This window comes from Lontra canadensis, unplaced genomic scaffold, assembly GCF_010015895.1.
Source record: "Lontra canadensis isolate GAN:19392208 unplaced genomic scaffold, GSC_riverotter_1.0 scaffold1, whole genome shotgun sequence".
NCBI classification, from domain to species: domain Eukaryota; kingdom Metazoa; phylum Chordata; class Mammalia; order Carnivora; family Mustelidae; genus Lontra; species Lontra canadensis.
The window spans coordinates 118,361,970-118,374,901 of record NW_022630995.1 but is presented as its reverse complement, the minus strand read 5'-3'; the positions used below and the strand labels follow the sequence as shown (position 1 = coordinate 118,374,901).

Below are 12,932 nucleotides of genomic sequence, written 5' to 3'. Positions count from 1 at the left end.
CTTTTAAAATTGGTAAATACAATGAATTTAAAGAAAGGAGATAATAAAAACTACTAACACCAACAGAAATATAAAATTCTATTTAATGGGAGTTTTGGAAAGCTGTAGTCTGTGCTTTGAGACCCTTTGATTAAATCCATTTTGGGGCACAAGACTATAAAAAAGGGAAATTAAAAAGGGACAATCAGGTTTATAGGAGATCAAGAAAACATCTATACGAGGCATACTGGACAAAACTTTTTATGTTTAAATTTTAAAAAACAGAGACTATCTCTGCCCCCATCCTAGCCCTGCAACCCTCTTCTTCCTTAGTCATAATCCCTTCTAATACAGTACCTTTTATTGTAAATTTCATCATGGCAAGTTTTCAGTCAGTTCTGTTTACTGATAAATGCCTAGAAAAATAGTTCCTAGAAACTAGAAACTAGAAACACATAGTAAGCGCTCAACAGTACTTGTTAAATAAATGAATGTCTACTTTAAGTTCAACCAGAGTTTTATTATGGAGATAATATAAAGAATAGGAGAGAGAAAATATTCAAAGAAATGATAATATAAATATATATATAAAATATAAATATAATATAAAGAATAGGAGAGAGAAAATATTCAAAGAAATGAAAAGTGAGAAATTTCAGGAATTGTAGATAGGTTGGATTTGTGAAACACATTTAGTCCCAAGTGAGATAAATAAGAAAGAAAAGAAAAGAAAGGAAAGGAAAAGAAAAGAAAGGAAAAGAAAAGAAATATATCCATGCCAAGTTACATGGTAGAGGAACAGTAAGTAATCGAAGACCAAGGAAAAAAAATCCTAAATGAAAGCAGACAGAAAGAACGCACTACGTCCAAAGATGACTATTAAACTATTAAACTGACAGGTCCTTATTCACCAGAAATACTGTAAACAAAAAGCCGTAGAATAGTATCTTAAAAAGCTGGAAGAAAATAACACGTTAATCTAAAGTTCCATATCCAAAAAAACTATCTGTCAAGTAAGGGAACCCCATTCAAAAAGGAAAAAAATGTTTTATCATCAAAGACTTTTACTAAAGAAATTTTAAAGGATATTCTTTAGAGTAAGTAAATAATCTCAAAATACATCACATCAAGAAGAGAATGGATAAAAACATATAATCATTTCAACAGACACAGAAAAAGCATTTGACAAAGTACAATATCCATTCATGATAAAAACCCACTATAAAGTAGGTTTGGATGGAACATATCTCAACATAATAAAAGCCATATACAAAACACCCACAGCTAACATAACCACAATGGGGGAAAATGAGAGCTTTTCCCCTAGGTTAGGAACAAGACAAGGATGTTCATGCTCACCACTTTTATTCAAGATGGTACTGGAAGTCCTAGCCACAGCAACAGACAACAAAAATAAATTAAAGGCACCCAAATTAGTAAAAAAGGAAGTAAAACTTTTACTATTTGCAGATGGCAGGATACTATATATAGAAAACCCTGAAAGACTCCACCAAAAAAAACTATTAGAACTGATAAATGAACTCACTAAAGTCCCAGGATACAAAATCAACATACAGAAATCAGTTGCATTTATTGCTTATTTTTTTTAAGATTTTATTTATTTATTTGACAGAGAGAGATAACAAGTAGGCAGAGAGGCAGAGAGAGAGGGGGGGGGGAAGCAGGCTCCCTGCTGAGCAGAGAGCCCTATGCGGCCTCAATCCTGGGACCCTGAGACCATGACCTGAGCATAAGGAAGAGGCTTAACCCACTGAGGCACCCAGGTGCCCCAATCAGTTGCATTTATATACACCAATAATGAAACAGCAGAAAGAGAAATTTAAAAATAATCCCATTTACAATGGCACCAAACCCAATAAACTACCTAGGAAAAAAAACTAACCAAAGAGGTTAAAGACTCCAAAAACTAGAAAACGTTGATGAAAGAAATTCAAGACAGCACAGAGAAATTGAGACACTCCATGCACATGGGTTAGAAGAGCAAATACTGTTAAAATGCCCACATTACCAATTACAAAGCGATTTACAGATTTAATGCAATCCCTATCAAAATACCAATAGTGTTTTTCACAGAACTGGAACAAACAATCCTAAAATTTGTATGAAACCACAAAAGACTCCAAATAGCCAAAGCAATCTTGAAAAGGAAAAACATGGGTTGCCTGGATGGCTCAGTTGTTAAGCATCTGCACTGGTTTCAGGTCCCGATCCCAGGGTCCTGGTATCAAGCCCTGCATTGGGCTCCCTGCTTAGTAGGGAGCCTGCTTCTCCCTGCCACTCTCCCTGCTTGTGTTCCCTCTCTCATTGTGTCTCTCTCTCCATCAAATAAATAAAGTCCTTTAAAAAAAGAAAAGAAAAACAGAGGCACCTGGGTGGCTTAGTTAAGCATCCAATTCCTGATACTGGCTCAGATTATGATCTCCGGGTTGTGAGACAGAATTTAAGATTTTAAGATACTAAAAAAAAAAAAAAAAAGAAAGAAAGAAAGAAAGAAAGATTTTATGATACTCTCTCTCCCTCACCCTCTGCCCTTCCTCTCTCTCTCTCTCTCTCTCTCTCTGAAAAAGAAAGAAAGAAAGAAAGAGAAAGAAAGAAAGAAAGGCAAAACTGAAAGTATCACAATTCCAGACTTCAATTTATACTACAAAGCTATAGTTATCAAAGCAGTATGGTACCAACATAAAAATAGACACACAGATCAATGGATCAGAATAGAAAATCAAGAAATAAATCCACAATTCTGTGGTCAATTAATCTTTGATAAAAGAGGAAAGAATATGCAATGAGGAAAAGGCAGTCTCTTCAACAAATGGTGTTGGGAAAACTGGACAGCTTACATGCAAAAGAATGAAAGTGGACCACTTTTTTAGACCGTACACAAAAATAAATTCAAAATGGACTAAAGACCTAAATGTGAATCTGAAACCATAAAAATCATAGAAGAGAGCACTGACAATGTCTCTGACATCAGCCATAGCAGCTTTTTCTAGATATATCTCCTGAGGCAAGGGAAATAAGAATAAAAAACTATTGGGACTACATCAAGATAAAAAGATTCTGCACACGAAAAGAAACAATCAACAAAAGTAAAAGGTAACCTACACTGGAAGAAGATATTTGTAAATGATACATCCAATGAAGGGTTAGTATCCAAAATACATAAAGAACTGATATAAATCAACACTCACAAGCAATTTAAAAATGGGCAAAGAGGGAGACAAACCATAAGAGACTCAATCTCAGGAAACAAACTGAGGGTTGCTGGAAGGGAGGGGGTAGGAGGGGTGGGGTGGCTGGGTGATGGACACTGGGGAGGATATGTGCTATGGTGAGGAAAAAAAAATCTTGTAAACCTAAAAAAAAAATAGAAAACTTTCTGAACTACAACTTAATTAAAATGTATCCATGTAAATAAATGTCATTTATTAATGAAAAATATTAAAACATTACAAAAAATGGGAATAAGAAATGAACAAACATTTTTCCAAAGAAGACATATAGATGACCAACAGAGACATGAAAAGATGCTCAACATCACTCATCAGAGAAATGCAAATCAGAACTAAAACAAAATCACCTCACACCTGTCAAAATGGCTAAAATCAGAAACACAAGAAAAAGTGTGGATGAAGAAGTGGAGAAATAGGAATTCTCATGCTTTATTAATGGGAATGCAAACTGGTGCAGCCACTATGGAAAATAGTATGGAGGTTCCTCAAGAAGTTAAAATCACCCTATGATCCAGTAATTGCACTACTGGGTATTTATCCAAAGAAAACAAAAACTAATTCAAATGGATACATGCACCCCATGCTTATTTCAGCATGATTTACAATAGCCAAATTATGGAAGCAGTCCAAATGTCCATCAGCAGATGAATGGATAAAAAGAAGTGTATATACAATGGAATATTATTCAGTCATAAAAAGAATGAACTTTTTCTATTTGCAATGACATGGATGGAGCTAGAGAATATAATGCTAATCAAAATAAGTCAATAAAGTCAAATACCATATGAATTCACTCATATGTGGAATTTAAGAAACAAAACAAAGGAGCAAAGGAAAAAAAGAGAGACGAACCAAGAAACAAATTCTTTTTGGGGGGGGGTTTAAAATGAGTTTATTCAAGAGTGTTCTTAGGAAGGCAACAATATTAAAAAAAAAAACAACTTCTGTTTCTTCACACTGAAAAGGTAATAGCAGAGGCTGTAGTTATAAGCCTCTTTCTACTAGAATTCTGATAGTATATATAGCATAGTGCAGTCATTTCTGCGATGATAGAATAAATTTAAAAATGTCTCTGCTATGCTTCTCTTCAAAGAAGAGATGAATAATAAAAGATGATGGCATAAAAATGCCATTTTTTTCTATTCGTTCTGTAGAATTGGAGCCAGTATCTTTACCATCAGTGGCTACAATTTTCACTTTATCCACTTTAGTAAGTTCTGTCACCTTTCTGAATTCAACATCATTCAATACAAAATTTCACTTGTTATCACAGAATCTGTTTGTATTTAGAGAGCTCCTGAAATTGACTCCGTTCCTGACCCTCTGCACCAATACTGAATTTATAGCTTTATCAAAATGAGGTAGAACTTGAAGGGCAACTTGGTGGTGGTGGGGGTGGTGATCTGTTGAGACTGTATGAGCTCATTAAGGCTGCCCTGGAGACTGTTTCCCAAAGAGGTATTTCTGTACAACTGATGAGCCATGGCTTAGGAGGAAGAAATTGTTTTTCTTATTCAGGCTTGCACTGATGTCCTGTGGGGAAGGTGTTTCCCACCACGGATCGGAGAGAAGCAGCACAGTCAGCCAAGAAAGAGAATCTTAACTATAGAGGACAAACTGATGGTTACCAGAGTCAAGGGAGAGAAAGGATGGCTGAAGTACCTCATGGGGCTTAAAGAGTACACTTATCAAGAACAGCACTGAGTGTTCATAGCAGCAATGTCCACAATAGCCAAACTGTGGAAAGAGCCAAGATGCACTTCAACAGACAAATAGATATATTCTATATACACAATGAAATATTACTCAGTCTTCACAAAGGATGAATACTCAACTTTTGCATCAGCTTGGATGGGACTGAAGGAGATTATGCTGAGTGAAATAAGTCAAATGGAGAAAGTCAGTTATCATATGGTTTCACTTAACTGTGGATGCATAAGGAATAACAAGGAGAACATTAGGAGAAGGGAAAAATGAAGGGAGAGAAATCGGAGTGGGAGATGAATCATAAGACACTATAGACTATGGGAAACAAATTGAGAGTTTTAGAAGGGAGGGGAGTAGGGGGATAGGTGAGCCTGGTGATGGGTATTAAGGAGGGCATGGATTGCATGGAGCACTGTGTGTTATATATAACTAATGAATCATTAAACACTACATCGAAAACTAATGATATGGGTGCCTGGGTGGCTCAGTTGGTTAAGCGACTGCCTTCGGCTTAGGTCATAAGCCTGGAGTCCCAGGATCCCTGCTCGGCGGGGAGTCTGCTTCTTCCTCTGACCCTCTCCCTTCTCACAATCTTTCTCTCACTCTTTCTCTCTCAAATAAATAAAATCTTTTAAAAAATAATGATGTACTGCATGGTGACTAAGATAACACAATATAAAATTAAATTAAATTAAATAAAGAACACTGAATAATGTATAAAACTGTTGAATCACTCTATTGTATTAGAATTAATAGAACACTGGGAGGAGTCAAGATGGCGGAGAAGTAGCAGCTGAGACTACTTCAGGTTGCGGGAGATCAGCTAGATAGCTTATCTAAAGATTGCAAACACCTACAAATCCAACGGGAGAGCGAAGAGAAGAAGAACAGCAATTCTAGAAACAGAAAATCAACCACTTGCTGAAAGGTAGGACTGGCGGAGAAGTGAATCCAAAGGGACGGGAAGACAGACCCCGGGGGGAGGGGCCGGCTCCCGGCAAGCGGCGGAGCAACGGAGCACAAAATCGGGACTTTTAAAAGTCTGTTCCGCTGAGGGACATCGCTCCAGAGGCTTAACTGGGGTGAAGCCCACGCGGGGCCAGTGTGGCCTCAGGTCCCGCAGGGTCACAGAAGGATCGGGGTGTCTGAGTGTCGCAGAGCTCGCAGGTATTAGAACAGGGAAGCCGGCTACAGAGACGGAGCCGAGGAGTGAGCTCACAGCTCGGGCTTACCTTGAACCGGTCGCAGGCTCGGTGAGCTCGGAGCGCAGCCGGAGGCCAGGCAGACGGGAGTAATTGGACGCTGTTCCCTGAGGGCGCACTGAGGAGTGGGACCCCTAGCTCTTGGCTCCTCCGGGCCGGAGACTGGGAGGCCGCCATCTTCCTTCCCGTCCTCCGGACTCTACGGAAAGCGCTCAGGGAACAAAAGCTCCCGAAAGCAAACCCGAGAGGATTACTCAGCCCAGACCCTGGTAAGGGTGGTGCGACTCCGCCTGGGGCAAAGACACTTGAAAATCACTACAACAGGCCCCTCACCCAGAAGATCAACAAGAAACCCAGCCAGGACCAAGTTCACTTACGAGGAGTGCGGTTTCAATACCAAGGAGAGCAGCGGAATTCCAGAGGAGGAGAAAGCAAAGCACGGAACTCATGGCTTTCTCCCCATGATTCTTTAGCCTTGCAGTTAATTTAATTTTTTTTTCTTTCTTTTTCAATTTTTTTTCTCTTCTTCTGCTAAATTTTTTTAAACTTTTACCCTTTTCTTTTTTAACGTTTTTAAACTAGTTTATCCAATATATATATATTTTTTCCTTTTTATATTTTTTTCATTATTGGTTTTCTTTTTTTTATTTGTTTCTTTTTTCTTTTTTATTTTATTTTATTTTTTTTTCTTTCTGAACCTCTTTTTATCCCCTTCCCCCCCCTCACGATTTGGGATCTCTTCTGATTTGGCTAAAGCATATTTTCCTGGGGTTGTTGCCACCCTTTTAGTATTTTACTTACTCCTTCATATACTCTTATCTGGACAAAATGACAAGGCGGAAAAATTCACCACAAAAAAAAGAACAAGAGGCAGTACCAAAGGCTAAGGACCTAATCAATACAGACATTGGTAATATGTCAGATCTAGAGTTCAGAATGACGATTCTCAAGGTTCTAGCTGGGCTCGAAAAAGGCATGGAAGATATTAGAGAAACCCTCTCGGGAGATATAAAAGCCCTTTCTGGAGAAATAAAAGAACTAAAATCTAATCAAGTTGAAATCAAAAAAGCTATTAATGAGGTGCAATCAAAAATGGAGGCTCTCACTGCTAGGATAAATGAGGCAGAAGAAAGAATTAGCGATATAGAAGACCAAATGACAGAGAATAAGGAAGCTGAACAAAAGAGGGACAAACAACTACTGGACCACGAGGGCAGAATTCGAGAGATAAGTGACACCATAAGACGAAACAACATTAGAATAATTGGGATTCCAGAAGAAGAAGAAAGAGAGAGGGGAGCAGAAGGTATATTGGAGAGAATTATTGGAGAGAATTTCCCCAATATGGCAAAGGGAACAAGCATCAAAATCCAGGAGGTTCAGAGAACCCCACTCAAAATCAATAAGAATAGGTCCACACCCCGTCACCTAATAGTCAAATTTACAAGTCTTAGTGACAAAGAGAAAATCCTGAAAGCAGCCCGGGAGAAGAAGTCTGTAACATACAATGGTAAAAATATTAGATTGGCAGCAGACTTATCCACAGAGACCTGGCAGGCCAGAAAGAGCTGGCATGATATATTCAGAGTACTAAACGAGAAAAACATGCAGCCAAGAATACTATATCCAGCTAGGCTATCATTGAAAATAGAAGGAGAGATTAAAAGCTTCCAGGACAAACAAAAACTGAAAGAATTTGCAAACACCAAGCCAGCTCTACAGGAAATATTGAAAGGGGTCCTCTAAGCAAAGAGAGAGCCTAAAAGTAGTAGATCAGAAAGGAACAGAAACAATATACAATAGCAGTCACCTTACAGGCAATACAATGGCACTAAATTCATATCTCTCAATAGTTACCCTGAATGTTAATGGGCTAAATGCCCCAATCAAAAGACACAGGGTATCAGAATGGATAAAAAAACAAAACCCATCTATATGTTGCCTACAAGAAACTCATTTTAAACCCGAAGACACTTTCAGATTTAAAGTGAGGGGGTGGAAAAGAATTTACCATGCTAATGGACATCAGAAGAAAGCAGGAGTGGCAATCCTTATATCAGACCACTTAGATTTTAAACCAAAGACTATAATAAGAGATGAAGATGGACACTATATCATACTCAAAGGATCTGTCCAACAAGAAGATCTAACAATTGTAAATATCTATGCCCCTAACGTGGGAGCAGCCAACTATATAAACCAATTAATAACAAAATCAAAGAAACACATCGACAATCATACAATAGTAGGGGACTTTAACACTCCCCTCACTGAAATGGACAGATCATCCAAGCAAAAGATCAACAAGGAAATAAAGGCCTTAAATGACACACTGGACCAGATGGACATCACAGATATATTCAGAACATTTCATCCCAAAGCAACAGAATACACATTCTTCTCTAGTGCACATGGAACATTCTCCAGAATAGATCACATCCTTGGTTCTAAATCAGGTCTTAACTGTTATCAAAAAATTGGGATCATTCCCTGCATATTTTCAGACCACAATGCTCTGAAGCTAGAACTCAATCGCAAGAGGAAATTTGGAAAGAACCCAAATATATGGCGACTAAACAGCATCCTTCTAAAGAATGAATGGGTCAACCAGGAAATTAAAGAAGAATTGAAAAAATTCATGGAAACAAATGATAATGAAAATACAACAGTTCAAAATCTGTGGGACACAACAAAGGCAGTCCTGAGAGGAAAATATATAGCGGTACAAGCCTTTCTCAAGAAACAAGAAAGGTCTCAGGTACACAACCTAACCCTACACCTAAAGGAGCTGGAGAAAGAACAAGAAAGAAACCCTAAACCCAGCAGGAGAAGAGAAATCATAAAGATCAGAGCAGAAATCAATGAAATAGAAACCAAAAAAACAATAGAACAAATCAACGAAACTAGGAGCTGGTTCTTTGAAAGAATTAATAAGATTGATAAGCCCCTGGCCAGACTTATCAAAAAGAGAAGAGAAAGGACCCAAATAAATAAAATCATGAATGAAAGAGGAGAGATCACAACGAACACCAAAGAAATACAGACAATTATAAGAACATATTATGAGCAACTCTATGCCAACAAATTTGACAATCTGGAAGAAATGGATGCATTCCTAGAGACATATAAACTACCACAACTGAACCTGGAAGAAATAGAAAGCCTGAACAGACCCATAACCAGTAAGGAGATTGAAACAGTCATCAAAAATCTCCAAACAAACAAAAGCCCAGGGCCAGACGGCTTCCCGGGGGAATTCTACCAAACATTTAAAGAAGAACTAATTCCTATTCTCCTGAGACTGTTCCAAAAAATAGAAATGGAAGGAAAACTTCCAAACTCATTTTATGAGGCCAGCCTCATCTTGATCCCCAAACCAGACAAGGATCCCATCAAAAAAGAGAACTACAGACCAATATCCTTGATGAACACAGATGCAAAAATTCTCACCAAAATACTAGCCAATAGGATTCAACAGTACATTAAAAGGATTATTCACCACGACCAAGTGGGATTTATTCCAGGGCTGCAAGGTTGGTTCAACATCCGCAAATCAATCAATGTGATACAACACATTAATAAAAGAAAAAACAGGAACCATATGATACTCTCCATAGATGCTGAAAAAGCATTTGACAAAGTACAGCATCCCTTCCTGATCAAAACTCTTCAAAGTGTAGGGATAGAGGGCACATACCTCAATATTATCAAAGCCATCTATGAAAAACCCATCGCAAATATCATTCTCAATGGAGAAAAACTGAAAGCTTTTCCGCTAAGGTCAGGAACACGGCAGGGATGTCCGTTATCACCACTGCTATTCAACATAGTACTAGAAGTCCTAGCCTCAGCAATCAGACAACAAAAAGAAATTAAAGGCATCCAAATCGGCAAAGAAGAAGTCAAACTATCACTCTTCGCAGATGATATGATACTATATGTGGAAAACCCAAAAGACTCCACTCCAAAACTGCTAGAACTTGTACAGGAATTCAGTAATGTGTCAGGATATAAAATCAATACACAGAAATCAGTCGCATTTCTCTACACCAACAATAAGACAGAAGAAAGAGAAATTAAGGAGTCCATCCCATTTACAATTGCACCCAAAACTATAAGATACCTAGGAATAAACCTAACCAAAGAGACTAAGAATCTATACACAGAAAACTATAAAGTACTCATGAAAGAAATTGAGGAAGACACAAAGAAATGGAAAAATGTTCCATGCTCCTGGATTGGAAGAATAAATATTGTGAAAATGTCTATGCTACCTAAAGCAATCTACACATTTAATGCAATTCCTATCAAAGTACCATCCATTTTTTTCAAAGAAATGGAACAAATTATCCTAAAATTTATATGGAACCAGAAAAGACCGCGAATAGCCAAAGGAATATTGAAAAAGAAAGCCAGAGTTGGTGGCATCACAATTCCGGACTTCAAGCTCTATTACAAAGCTGTCATCATCAAGACAGCATGGTACTGGCACAAAAACAGACACATAGATCAATGGAACAGAATAGAGAGCCCAGAAATAGACCCTCAACTCTATCGTCAACTAATCTTCGACAAAGCAGGAAAGAATGTCCAATGGAAAAAAGACAGCCTCTTCAATAAATGGTGTTGGGAAAATTGGACGGCCACATGCAGAAAAATGAAATTGGATCATTTCCTTACACCACACACGAAAATAGACTCAAAATGGATGAAGGACCTCAATGTGAGAAAGGAATCCATCAACATCCTTGAGGAGAACACAGGCAGCAACCTCTTCGACCTCAGCCGCAGCAACATCTTCCTAGGAACATCGCCAAAGGCAAGGGAAGCAAGGGCAAAAATGAACTATTGGGATTTTATCAAGATCAAAAGCTTTTGCACAGCAAAGGAAACAGTTAACAAAACCAAAAGACAACTGACAGAATGGGAGAAGATATTTGCAAACGACATATCAGATAAAGGGCTAGTGTCCAGAATCTATAAAGAACTTAGCAAACTCAACACCCAAAGAACAAATAATCCCATCAAGAAATGGGCAGAAGACATGAACAGACATTTCTGCAAAGAAGACATCCAGATGGCCAACAGACACATGAAAAAGTGCTCCACATCACTCGGCATCAGGGAAATACAAATCAAAACCACAATGAGATACCACCTCACACCAGTCAGAATGGCTAAAATGAACAAGTCCGGAAATGACAGATGCTGGCGAGGATGCGGAGAAAGGGGAACCCTCCTACACTGTTGGTGGGAATGCAAGCTGGTGCAACCACTCTGGAAAACAGCATGGAGGTTCCTCAAAATGTTGAAAATAGAACTACCCTATGACCCAGCAATTGCACTGCTGGGTATTTACCCTAAAGATACAAACGTAGTGATCCGAAGGGGCACGTGCACCCGAATGTTTATAGCAGCAATGTCTACAATAGCCAAACTATGGAAAGAACCTAGATGTCCATCCACAGACGAATGGATAAAGAAGATGTGGTATATATATACAATGGAATACTACGCAGCCATCAAAAGAAATGAAATCTTGCCATTTGCGACAACATGGATGGAACTAGAGGGTATCATGCTTAGCGAAATAAGTCAATCGGAGAAAGACAACTATCATATGATCTCCCTGATATGAGGGAGAGGAGATGCAACATGGGGGGTTAATGTGGTAGGAGAAGAGTAAATGAAACAAGTTGGGATTGGGAGGGAGACAAACCATAAGTGACTCTTAATCTCACAAAACAAACTGAGGGTTGCTGGGCAGAGGGGGGTTGGGGGGGGTATGGACATTGGGTAGGGTATGTGCTATGGTGAGTGCTGTGAAGTTTGTAAACGTGGAGATTCACAGACCTGTACCCCTGGGGGAAAAAATATATATATATATATATGTTTATAAAAAATAAAATTATTAAAAAAATAATAAAAAGAATTAATAGAACACTGTATGTTAATAGAACACTGTATGTTAACTAAATTGGAATTAAAATGAAAAAACTTGGGATGCCTGGGTTGCTCAGTGGGTTAAGCCTCTGCCTTCCGCTCAGGTCATGATCCCAGGGTCCTGGGATTGAGCCCCAAATTGGGCTCTCTGATTGGCAGGGAGCCTTCCTCCTCCTCTCTCTCTCTGCCTACTTGTAATCTGTCTGTCAAATAAATAAGTAAAAATCTTTAAAAAAATAAAATTTAAAGACTTAATAAAGGTAAACAAAGAGAAATAAGAAAAACAGAGTGTTCTGGTATATTTCAAAATGGTTCCTTTTCCCGCTATGGGAAAAATGGGGCAATCTTTCTCAGATATTTTTTGGAAACTGATCAAGTTCCTGGAGATAAATCTAATGATGTTGTGGTCCCATATGACTGACTCTCCCTAGAGTTTTTAAATCTGAGAGGTGTCTACACTGAGTTTTTAGAAATGTGTTAATTATAGTTCATATTTTTCTACCCTTGACATAAATCCCTGTATTTGTTTCTCTTGGTTGGGGGCAGTAGCTTTCTCTGCGTCTTCCCCCTCTTGCAGATCCAAGAGAGCTGATGATTTTCAATCTGTTCAGCCTTTTTACTTCTTCTTAGAATGGAGTGATGACTTCTAAGCTTCTTACATGTGGAACTGGAAACCAAAGGTCTATTTTCTTTGATTTGATATTATGATGAGACATTATATTCATGTTATTATTTTCATATTATTTGTTGTTGATGTGGAAAAATAAACCTGATTTTTTAAGTTGAAAAAAAGGAAAATAAGCTTAAAGGGCCAAATTGCAAGAAGTAGTGGTAAGCCAAGAAAATTCTT

General features: G+C 38.1%; 1 protein-coding gene and 1 pseudogene across 9 annotated transcripts in view; both read right to left on the bottom strand.

Moving 5' to 3' along the window:
* The window catches only part of MAPK10 (mitogen-activated protein kinase 10), a 323,875-nt gene that overhangs the window by 56,634 nt on the left and 254,309 nt on the right, over positions 1 to 12,932 (bottom strand). The window lies entirely within an intron of this gene.
* LOC116871441 lies at positions 4,266 to 4,759 on the bottom strand (annotated as a pseudogene).